We start from the raw sequence: 12223 nt of genomic DNA on the forward strand, positions 1-12223 counted from the left end.
CCGGAGTCCGCTTGAACCCGGAGTCCACAGCTGCCAGGACTGAGAGTCCCTTCAGCAGTAAGACTCCCAGCCCTGACTGCACCCCCACAGCTGGAAACCCCATCAACTGACAGGTCTCCCAGCTGCACATGTACAAGTTAGAGCAGGATAGCAACAAGCTATATAGTACACAATTTTGAGTCTATAACTGGTTAGACCTTTCCATGGTGTGATTGCTGCTCTGCACATATAGCTGGACTCAGTTAATTGTTCAATTAACCAGTTAAATGAAAGCATAAGAAAATGAAGTCAACTAGTTCTAAAATCCTGACACAGTGATTGAATAGGTTGTTTCTGGCCCTCAGCAATAGATGATCCTTCCTTTGCCTAATGAATGAGCCCTAAATGCAAGAAGGTGTTTTGATACACTTACCTTTCCTCCTATATATGTGGCACACTTAAGGCCTTTTCACCAAGAACAATTTTAAAAATGCACTTTTTGTACATTTGCATGGAATTCTAATTTCTTTCCAAATTAATTTGACAAGTCACAAGTAAATGCATTCACCACCTAACAGAAATAAAATTTTAAAAATATGTATAATATACATTAGGTTACATAATTGATAGAATAAGTGCATAGATATAGTTTGCAGGGGTGTAGGTTGTAGCCGTGTTGGTCTAAGGACATGGGCAGACTAGATATAGTTTGTACTCTTAGCTAGCAGGAAGCAGTATAAACTTAGAGTACAGGCAATATTTAGTAGTCACAAATCAACATGTTTTAACAGTCTTACCAAATAATGAGAATCACTCCCTCTTTAGGGAGACTGTAAACATTACAAATTACTTCAATTTAAAATTATCCTGCCATAAAATTAAAAAATAAATAAATAAAATTGAGCTGCATTTCTGGTCAATCTGTTACAGTGCTCTCTGTAAACTAAAACGGCCTCCATTGAATCCTTTAGCATGCAACATCTCTGACCCAAATTTTGCTAAAATTTCAGAAAATTTGCAACCCAACGCAGACACCTTGTCCATAAATTGTATAATCAGAATGGCACTTTTTAGCAAATCAGTAAAAACATTAAGAACCTTAGAACCATGCCTAACATTAAAGTCTTGCTAAAACAAGTTTTCCACAAGCAAATGAATGAATGGTTTAGATAGACACGTAAAATCTCAGGAAGCTTTAGTTTTCAGTATTAGCTGTAAAGAAAGAACTGAAGGTCTGGCAACAGGCATCACCTGATGTTCACTTAAAACTCGTAATGGAAAGTAAAAGGCTAACTTACAGGTCTGACTTCTTAGAAGGCTGTACATTCTCTTCTTCTATTCAAAAAGGTCCACAGCATGGGGGAGAAATTTACTTTGTTGTTAACCAAGTTACTTGAAGAAAATCCAGACTAAACTGAAAAAACTCCTACATTACAAAACCTGAGATCTGTTTGGAGCCAGCAATATTCTAAGGGATGTTTGCTCCTCTAGACCCTCTGTTGAGAGGCTGTCTAAGTCTAGCTGTTCGAAACTGGGAGGAATATCTAACACTACAGGTACACCAATATATTGATGCCATATCAGATAGGCACCAATACAAGGAAAATTAATATTATTGGCTATCAATGTTTTTTGGCTGGTGTGGCTGATAATGTTAACCAATTAATATAATATGCCTTCTGGCGGGGGTCCCCCGGATGCCACGTGCATGCACACAGCTGCACACATGCACGCAGCCAGGAATGAAGGTGGGTAGTGTGCTCAGTAGCTGTGGAGGGGAAGAGGCATCGAGGAGGGAAGGGGCATGGGGGAAGAGGAGGAGATCGGGGCCCCCACAGTGAGGGAGTGGAGCAGGGGCTGTTGGGGGGGGGAGCTAGGGTGTGTGTGTTGGAGGGGACAACTCCCCACTGTTGCATGCGCCTCCCCAGGGGAGGCATAGGGGGGGACACGTGTGGCCCCCCCCAGATTTGTGCGTGGGGTGGATTCATTCAAAACTCTCCGCTCTGCTGCCTTTCCCTCAGGAGCCCTGCACTGGCTGCGTATCCCCTGCCTGCCTAGTAGCAGTGGGGGCAGCAAGCTGTACCTGCCTGATATGCAGGGGATGCGTAACCAGCACAGGTTCCACAAGGCAAAGGCAGCAGGGCGGAGAGCTTCAAGCCCACAGCAGGCAGCCCACATCTGCCCTTGCCCTGCTCAGCTCTGGTTAAAAGCATCCCTGTGATCAAAAATTGCTGAACTTTAGTTCAAGCACCCCCACCACCATTCTTAACCACTGGAATGCTGATCCCCTTGGCAAGCTGCCCGTGGTGCTGTCCCACTCCCCACCCTGGTCCCAGGTCCCATTCACTGCCCTGGCTGGGCAGCACCACCAGCCCCAGCTTCTGCCCCACTCCTTCCCTCACCGTAGGGTCCCTGCGCCCCCCCCTTGCCTCTTCCCCTCCACAGACTTACCTACAGGGCACTGTTCTCCACGCTGCATTCCTGTAAACTGGTTATCGGATTGGTATCAGCCAATATGCCTGGTTAATAATTGGCTATTGGTATTGGCCAAGAAAATCTTTATCAGTGCATCCCTATTTAGCACCATATTTTGGTAAACAGTTATGAACGGTGGAACTTTGGAATAGCACCCCAGCACTTTATCATGCCCAAAAGAATCCCCTCAACCCCCTTCAATTTCTGAGATGACTCTGAAAATTATTTTTAAACAAGGCAACAAACTACCATATTTACTTGGACACCCCATGCATCATTCCCCCCAAAATTAGCCATCCAAAGTTTGGGGAGGGGTTTTATTTTAAGCAAAAAAAGGTGACTGCTGCACCAGAATGGAGGCACAGCGTACAGAAATGGCTGCCGGGGCTGGCCACATGGAGGAGAGGCAGAGTCTGGTGCTCAGTTAAAAGCTAGAACAGTGGTTCTCAATATTTGTAGACTGGAGGCACCCCTCAACAGACTTGTCCCCTTTGGAAAATTCCAGCTCTTTGTTTTCACTCTTTTTTTTAATATACAGAAAAATAATAGAGCAATTCTTTTATTGCAAAGAGCTCAGAAAGGCCACAACAGGTCAAAATGTGTTTAACGCTATGGATTCCTACGTGAAAACTCTGGGTCTAGCTTGTGATTTATATCTGCATCCCTCACAACATTAGCACTGTTCAGCACCCCGCAGAACCCTTGAGAGGATCTCATGACACCTAAGGATGCCACAGTCCCTCTGTGGAGAATCACTAAGCTACAAGTTTCAAACAGTTACAGCTGCTGCCAAATTGAAAGCAGCTTTTGGCTAAGCAGAAAAGGGAAATCAAGTGACACTGAAGAGCAAAAACTGCCCCTTCTCCCATGTGGACAAAATTCAGCCATGACTCCGGAATGAGGTTTTTTTCTTCTTCATTTTGCCTTCCCAAAACAAAGGATGTCTTGTGTGGAGGTGTAAGCTCTGCAAAAACATGCAGTAAAGGCCCTGCTGACAGACCCAGAGGATTAGCAATACTATTTCTCCCTGCAGAGTTTCTCAGGCTTAAGATGGAGGGGTGGGTCAGATAAGCTGCTAGTAGTAACATCATGAAAAAATATATATAAATAATTTTTTTAAAAAGCTATGCAGGAACAGTGCCAATCCTTATTTCTTATCACAAACTACATATTCAACTGTGGAATTTCTCAAGCACCTGCCCTGTTCACAGTTTAATAGCACCAGAAATCAGAAAGTACAGCTACAAAATAAATATGATCTTTCAGAAGCTCCTCTCCTAAAACTGAAGGGGTCAGCAACATCTGGCCTGCACCCAAGCCACTGATGTTTCTCCTAACCCTACCCCATTCCCTGTGTGTGGGCTCAGCTTCCAACCAGTGGGGGTGGGCTGCATTGGGCTGCAGAGCTGCAAACTGCATCTGTGTGGTCATTGTTTCTCTCTGCTCCCCTGCTTCCCTTCCCAGCTGCAGCACAGGCACAGCTGGAAGCTGTATGGCCCTGACACAGCTCCTTACAGGCTGAAAGCTGTGCTCATTCAGCAGCTGGGAGGGGAGGGAGAGGAGCAGGGAGATGTGGCAGTGGCATGGGTCACTGGCTGGATAGCCCTGAAACAGCTCCTCTACCTGCACTCACACTGGGGCAAAGCTGTGTCAGGACAGTGCAGCTTCCAGCTGTGCCCATGCTGCAACTGGGAGGCAGGCAGGAGGATGGGGGAGTGGAAAGAAGCAGTGGCAACATGGACATGTTTTGCAGCTCCACAGCCCTGGCACAACCCCCCCACCAGCTGGAAACTGCCCACAGGCTGCCCAGGACTTGTGGCAGGAAGGGGAAGGGAAGAGGGGTGGAAGCAGCTGGGAGCTGTGCCCATGCTGCTGCCATCCGTCTCAGTGTGAGTATGGGGAAACCCACCCTGCTTCCCCATCAAAGCCACCTAGCCTGAGTCGCACCTAAACCAGGTTGTTCCAGTCTGTGGCTTATTAAAAATTGCCAACCACAGCCCTGAACTATGGATGTGGTGGGATTACAAATCCTGTAATCTTAGTGGGACCCATGATGGGAATGCAAGATGCGGCAGCTAACTTCTAATTAATATCCAGGGTTATTGAATGACCAGACTTTTTGGCTTCATGTCAGGCAATCACCTCCTGAAGTCAAGCTCTCTGGATACAGATCTTAACCTAGCAAGGGCCTTCAATCTGAGTTGGACATAGATGCCTACCAGGGTCAGTCTCAATCACAGAATCATAGAAAATTAGGGTTGGAAGGGACTTCAGGAAGTCATCTAGTCCAACCCTGTTCAAAGCAGGACCATCCGCAGCTAAATCATTCCAGCTACGGCTTTGTCTAGCTGGGTCCAAAGATAAGAGATTCCACCACCTCTCTGAGTAACCTGTTCCAGAGCTTTACTACCCTCCTAGCGAGAGAGTTTTTCCTAATATCCAACCTAAACTTCCCTTAGTGCAAATTGAGGCCATTGTTCCTTGTTCTGTCATCTGTCACCACTGAGAACAGTCCAGCTCCATTGTCTTTGGAACTACCTGCCAGGTAGTTGAAGGCTGCTATTAAATCCCGCCCTCAGTCTTCCCTTTTCCAGACTAAATAAGCCCAGTTCCCCCAGCCTGTCCTCAGAAGTCATGTTCCCCAGCCCCCTAACCATTTTCATTGTCCTCTGTTGGACTCTCTCCAATGTGTCCACATCCTTTCTATAGTGGGGGGCCCAAAACTGGGCACAGTACTCTAGATGTGGCCTCACCAGTGCTGAATAAAGGGGAATAACCAGTTCTCTTGATCTGCTGGCAACGCCTCTACTGATACAGTCCAGTATGCCATTAGCCTTTATTGCAGCAAGGGCACACTGTGGGCTCATATCCAGCTTACTGTCCACTGTAAGCCCCAGGTCTTTTTCTGCAGAGCTGCTGCTTAGCCAGTAGGTCCCCAGACCATACTGGTGCATGGAATTGTTCCATCCTAAGTGCAGGAATTCATACTTGTCCTTGTTGAACCTCAAGAGATTTCTTTTGGTCCAATCCTCCAATTTGTCTAGGTTCCTCTAAATCCTACCCCTACCTTCCAGTGTATCTACTAACCCCCCGCCACCCCGGTGTCATCTGCAAAATTTGCTGAAGGTGCACTCCAATCCATCTTCCAGGTCCATGATGAAGATACTGAACAAAACTGGCCACAGGAACAAGCCCTAGGGCACTTCACTTGATGCTGGCTGCCAACTAGTAGACATTAAGCCAATGACTACTACCCTCCGAGCCCGATGATCCAGCCAGTCTTCTATCCACCTTACAGTTCATTCATCCAATAGTGCTTAAAACAAATCTACACTGGGATCTATAGGGCTTGGTTTATCCTCCCCATATCAAAGTAACACCAATCTAAAATTTTACCATAACTAATACCAAAGTCCGTAGCCCACAAAAGTAAATTTATTCCATCCCTCTAGAGACTCTCTTACCAATTTTCTGGATTGTTAAAATAAAATTCTAACTGATATATATGTAAAAATTTAGCAAATGAGACAAAATGGTGGGAGAAGTGACATGTTGTCCATTATATTGCTGCTTATTCCAGGGGAAAAAGTAAGCAAGCAATAAGAGATTTATAAAATCAATAAACTTGTATTTCACCCAATATACTGATTCACCTTGCACATTTAATATAAAATATTTGAGAATTTTTAAGTTATGTACATACTGGGTAGTGTCCCAGAAAACACAGATTAAAAGTGTCACTTTCAGGAAGTTACTGCTTGCAGTAACAGGAAGCATAAAAACAACCCAATAGCCAAAAGCTATTGTGCACCCAACTGGATAAGAAGTTCTTCGATAAAACTCTCAAGTAATTAAGTCCACTTTACACAGGGGTGTCCAACTCTTTTGGCCCTGCACACTAGACACCCCAACTCTGACAGCATGACACCAGCCTGATGATACAGCTGCCAGAGTCAGGCTCCGAAACCCCTGTCGTGAACGTTGCTGCCGCTCCCCACCCTTTTCCCCCTACCACTGATTTTTAGTCTCCAACAGTAACCAAAGTTCCTGACTTCAGCAGAGGACAAGAAGGGTGGAGGGACAAATGGTGGCAATGTTCACTTCTTGGTTCCAGAGATGCATCAATGCAGCAGTTCTGGCAGCCACACCAACTAGACCCATGGGCCACAATTTAACCACTTGTGGGCCACATGTAACCCATGGCCTACAGGTTGGGCAGAGCCACTTTGTACCCTGCCTTGAAGTTCATGATATTATTTTGCCCAATCAGCAAAACAAGCAAACTCTCAAACTGGTGATCCTTTACCAACTATCTATTTTGAAGTCCCAAAAGTTCAAATGAAGTTCGAGCACCTCAGCTGGTAAGGTGAAACACAGTGAAATAGGAGAGGCAGGCCCAGACTACATGGGCATTTGTATACATGTTTGTGCCACAGCACCAGGCCCTTTTAAAAGCTCCTGGCGCTGCGGTGTGTGTGGTTGCATAAGTGGCAAAATGAACATCAGCACTGAAAAAATGGAGGCGGTGCACTTTTGAACTAAAACACCTCAAAGATGTTTTAGTTCAAAACTGCACTGCCACCATTTTCTGTGCGCTGATGCATATTTCACCACTTATACAACTGTATGTGATGCAGCACAATGCACGTCAGCAGACAATTAACTGAGTCTGCTCCAACTCGCCAGATTTCTAGTGCACTGCAGGACAAAAAGGTATGTGTATAAATGCCCCCTGTGTCTATTCAAAGTGTTTTCCTAAGACTGTCATCTACAGCAGGGTTTCCCAACCTTTTTCGCCCCATAGTACACTTACCTAAATAAAAAAAGCACCCAAAGGCGAGAACAACCGGCCGTCTCCACACCACAACCCCCCTGACTTGGGCCCTGCCTGCATCAGAACTGCTTTAGCGGCCCAGAGGCCAAACCCAGCTCAGCTTCCCTCACCTGAACCTAGGCCCCGCCAGCCAAGCGGCCCCTTTCCCAGGTTAGTATCCCCTCCCCTCCTGAGAAGTGGCACCACACTGTTTGTGTCTGCAGCAGGCAGAGGGCGTGGCTACAGCCCAAAATGCTGTGGCACACATGGACGTGCCTGACAGCACATCAGTGCGCCACGGCACGCCAGTTGGGAAACACTGATCTACAGTACAGACATGAAATGCTCCATAATAGTTTGCATTCTTAGTTGGGAAGTCCCCCTATTCTTATTCAGCAAAAGCTTCAAAGCTGTCTTTAAAAGGCAGACCCAAAAATTGTTTTGCTGTTATCCCAATCTTTACGTTGGAACAGTTTAGCAATCGTGGCTAAATAAAAGCGCTGAAATGAATATTACTGTTCTCTGAGAATTTAGAGACAACCCCATGTACAGAAGAACCCTTTGCATGTGAACTATTTTAACGAAGTGTGGATAAATTCCAAAATGCAGATAAAACCTATGGATTTAATCCTTAAAACGAATTATTTTTAAAAAAAATAGGAAGGTCTTCAGGGAAATATGCACCATACAAACTAGCACCGATTATGTAAAACAACTCCAACTTTTTAGCCAAAATCTCCAACAGAAGCAGCCAGAAACAGCAAATTGATACTACACGTTTTCTTATTTTGGTCTTCAAAAAAACAAAAAAAACAAAACAAAAAAAAAAACAACCCCCCCCAAAAGCAACTGGATAATCCTTCAACTGTGAAGCTAGGCAAGTCATTTCATATTTTCTGAAGCTAAACTGTGTATTCAATAACTTAAGCCTTTTTGGAAGAAGTATGCATTAATACCTGTTAATGTATGAATTAATCTTTAAAATCTACTCTTAAAATTTCATTTTGTTGAAAAATTTAACAGAGTATGTCTAATTTATATCCAGAATGTGCACATTTTTTCTTCTCCATTTAACTCAGAAAACAGCTAAACAAGTTGGTGAAAAATATTCAGAGTTGTCATTATTAATTTACACAAGCTGACAAATGATAAAAGTTCCAGAAGGCTAAATTTCAAATATAATATTTTAAATTAGAAGTAGCTCAAAAACCTAAAAGCAAGCTGCCTGGTACTTGAAGCCACATATCAAAATATAATTTTAGGACAATATTCAGTTATTTATACTTTAAAGTCTCATTAAAAGGTTGGGAATGTAGATGCAATTCTATTTGAAGTAGCCATTCTATGAACTTCATATAATTTTTTTTTTCAGTATAAAAAGAAAAATTATATTTTAACTGACGTTAAATTAAAATACCATACTGACAGTGTTTAAGAAGTTGCCAGCATACTCCTTGGAAAAAGGCAAAAGTCAAAGTGCTCTTTTTATTCAAATAGATATCCTTAAAACTATCAATTTGCTTTTATGGCTTTTAAAGAAGCTTACTACATGAAATGCCAGTATTCAATAATGAAGCCCTCCCATTAAGTTCCCAATATCATTACTTAACACAACACAATATGTACAGCAAGCAACCTACCACCATGTTACACCTCCGTTTCTTGTACTAGGTGAGGCTTCTTTCCATATTCCATACATCGTAACGGGAGCCTGGCATTTTAATTCATCACATTCTGAGACTATTTTGAAGTGTATGCCCTCTACATATTCTAAGTACTTCCTCCCATTGCCTAGCACTACAAGGCCTTGAGCAGAGGAAGGGGAATAACCCAACTCAGGCATCTGTATAGCAACTGGGATATTATATAGAAATTAAAGAAACCATTCATCCTATCTTATGAAAGAAATTGTTAGTAGTTTGATAAAGTTGTCAAACCAAATGTCAATTGGTTTTATTTATTCCCCAAAATTACTTTTCAGATATGTAAACTCAAGTGACTGTAAACTTTCCAGAGGAACTACAAATATCACCTTTTAGACTTGACATTTTCCTTTCCCACTTAGATCATTCACTAGTTTAATTAAAATGGAATGAAGAGAAATACATTTAGAGAGTAAAATATGTTATATGAAAACTATATGAATTTGTACAAATTAATTCAATGAGTTTCAATGGCTCCAGGTACTCAGTATTACAACATAACAGACCGAGTTAGTTTATGGCTACACCTCTTACTAGTACATGGTAACTGCTGGCATCTCCCAATTGCATACTCTTCCTACTAGCATATATAATATGAACCTCAAATAAAATTAAAATAGAATGAATAAGATCAGAACAACAGGCAGATGAACAGTACATCACTGTACTATTCATTCATTAGAAAAACAGGAATTGCCATATGAATACTGATAGGCACCTACAGGCATCTATTTTAGTATCCTCTCTCCAAGAGTAAAAAGTATCAGAGTTTAGAAGAAATTTTTTTTTAAAATGCCATAACTTGCAATTATGAAGTAACTTGGATGTAGAAAAGAGTTTTTTCCTAACCCCATTAGCTCTCTTTCTTGGCTATGTTTGCAGCCATTAGAAGGCCGATTATAGTGAAACACAATGCAACTCTCCAAAGACTGAAAGAGTCATCATTTCAATACTCATGGGTGTATGAAATCACACAAAACAATTGTACACTACCTTGTATGCCAGCTGGCTGTATTGCTACAACATTCCTGCAGAAGGCAGAGTAGATTTTCACCTTATAGACCAAATCAGAGATGCATAAGCTTCTGTAAGCAGTAGCTTACTTCATGAGATGCTGTGTAGGGGCTACAACTTTTACTACATTCCTAAAACTAAAAGCAGATGCAAAACATCAGAAAATACCAAGAAGAGAATTTCAGCAATTCAGTATGCTGGGCCCCAAGATTGTTTCAGTGTTCTATTCTTTGCATTCTACCCTGGGTTGACACAGAGGCATCCACAAACTACAGGCTGCTTGATATGCAACCCACTAGCTGTCAATCATAAATCATAGGAAAGCACATCAGACAATGCACGTTATTACCCAGAGTCCAAGTCTATTCCAATTTCCTTTAAAATCTATGATCACCTGAATATCAAACTGGAGGCTGCCTCTCTTTGCTCCCAATTGTGGCAACCTCACCAAATTTGGATGTTACAGCTAACAAAGCTTGGCATTAAACTTTGAGCAGCAGAACATTTGAACAGTAGAAAGCCCTCACTAGAATAATCCACTACCCCAACAGTATTTTTTGGGCACAGGGCCCCAGGTGAGTTTGACACCCCTGCTGTAGTTACCCTGTTGAATATACTACGAATTAAATTAAAGAGAAAATTTAGGAGTCCCTCCCAAATGAAAACGACAAATTACATTTTATGGACAGGGCCTAGTATCATAGCCCCAACCAACTTCCCAGCCAATCACTGATTTCTGAAAGGACAGTTCACCCCTATGCTTAGGAGAATCAGGCATTTTGGCAACCTTCTAATTTACTTGCAAACAACATTATGTATCAGGGAGAAAAATGGAACTATGAAGGCTCTTTTGCATGAGTAAATACTGTATCTGGATGCATAGTTTTTGCACTGGCATAAATCCGGTTCTATAAGAAGGGAAAGCAGGAATCATGTCATCATTCTATGAACCTCTTTAGAGATTAAAAAAAATGCTTTCCTTAAGCTACATTAAGGTGCTGATCCTGCAATAAGTGTCATGCTAGCAGACTCCAGTCCCTGGACAGACTTCAACCTGGTATCGGGTCCTATCTGTATTTTTAGTATTCCACTGTCCATTTTGATGACTAAAGTTTGAATTAATATTAGCTTCCTAAAAAGGTAAAGGAAGTCTGAAACTGTTTCTCTAGACATTTATGAATGCTGACTTGAAGTCCGATCACATTAGCAGATTTTTACAATGAAACGACTGTAGATACTACATTTCAAATTATAATGCACTAAAACTCAAGTAAAACATTTTACTATACAACATGCAACTATAGAAGAGTAGCACAGGGTGAATACCAGAAAAGTGCCCCAAAACCGTCTCTTGTTTCCTTTAGTTGGTATTTTAAAAAACTCAACACTACACAAACGTCATTAACGATGATTAAACACCCACTTAAATAGCTCCAAGATTTTTGTAAGAGTCCAAAACCTGTGCAGCCCATAAGAGGACAGTTCAGTTTGGGTCTCCTGCATAACATTCAAAATCCATGAAAAAGCTCCCAGGTTTTTCCCTTTTCACCTTCATCCATCTTCTGGCTACTAGACTTCAACTGAAAAGGAGACCCAGCAACAAAACGCACAATTCTCAGGAAACGTTTGCATTTCTTTGTTTTGAAACGATGTCACCCAAACCCTCTCCACGCCACAACCCCCCCTGGGCCCTGCCTGCATCAGGACTGCTTTAGTGGCCCAGAGGCCAAGCCCAGCCCAGCCTATCTCACCTGAACCCAGGCCCTGCCAGCCAAGCAGCTCCTTTCCCAGGCTAGTATCCCATCCCCTCCTCAGGAGCGGCACCGTACCTAGCGGCCCCGGGCGAACTTTTAGCATCAAGCCCCCCCTTTGCCAGACATAATGATAATCATCATAATAATAAGAAAAAAAATTACCACAGTCCTGCCAACCCTCCCCCCAAGGGCCACCCCCCAGCACTCCTCCTCCAACCTCACCTGGCTGCGGGCCACCCTGGTGCGCCCCTGCCTCAGGGCCGAGATTCCCGTGAGGGAGGCGCTGCCATGGTTGCCAGGAGCCTGCCAGCTGCCCCCTCCTTGAGGCTGCCGCATCCCCCTTTCCCCCCCGCCCCAATACGGGAAGAGGTTTCCAAGCCCCTCACAGACCCCCGCGCCGCTCCCCAAACTACCCCGAGGCCCGAGCGCCGCGGTCTCCCATTGCAGCGCGCCGGCGGGGGTGGCAGCCCGGGGCAGGGGGAGCT

At 43.5% G+C, this 12223-nt stretch overlaps 1 protein-coding gene across 1 annotated transcript in view; it reads right to left on the reverse strand.

Annotated features, from left to right (window-relative positions):
• The window catches only part of SOCS5 (suppressor of cytokine signaling 5), a 42204-nt gene extending 30104 nt beyond the window's left edge, over window positions 1-12100 (reverse strand). The window contains exon 1 of the mRNA XM_006014732.3: window positions 11961-12100. The gene's annotated coding sequence lies outside the window, so the exon portion shown is untranslated. The remainder of the gene's footprint in view (window positions 1-11960) is intronic.
• Window positions 12101-12223: the final 123 nt, after the last annotated feature.

The sequence above is a fragment of the Alligator sinensis genome, unplaced genomic scaffold (genome assembly GCF_000455745.1).
Source record: "Alligator sinensis unplaced genomic scaffold, ASM45574v1 scaffold131_1, whole genome shotgun sequence".
In the NCBI taxonomy this organism is placed as follows: domain Eukaryota; kingdom Metazoa; phylum Chordata; order Crocodylia; family Alligatoridae; genus Alligator; species Alligator sinensis.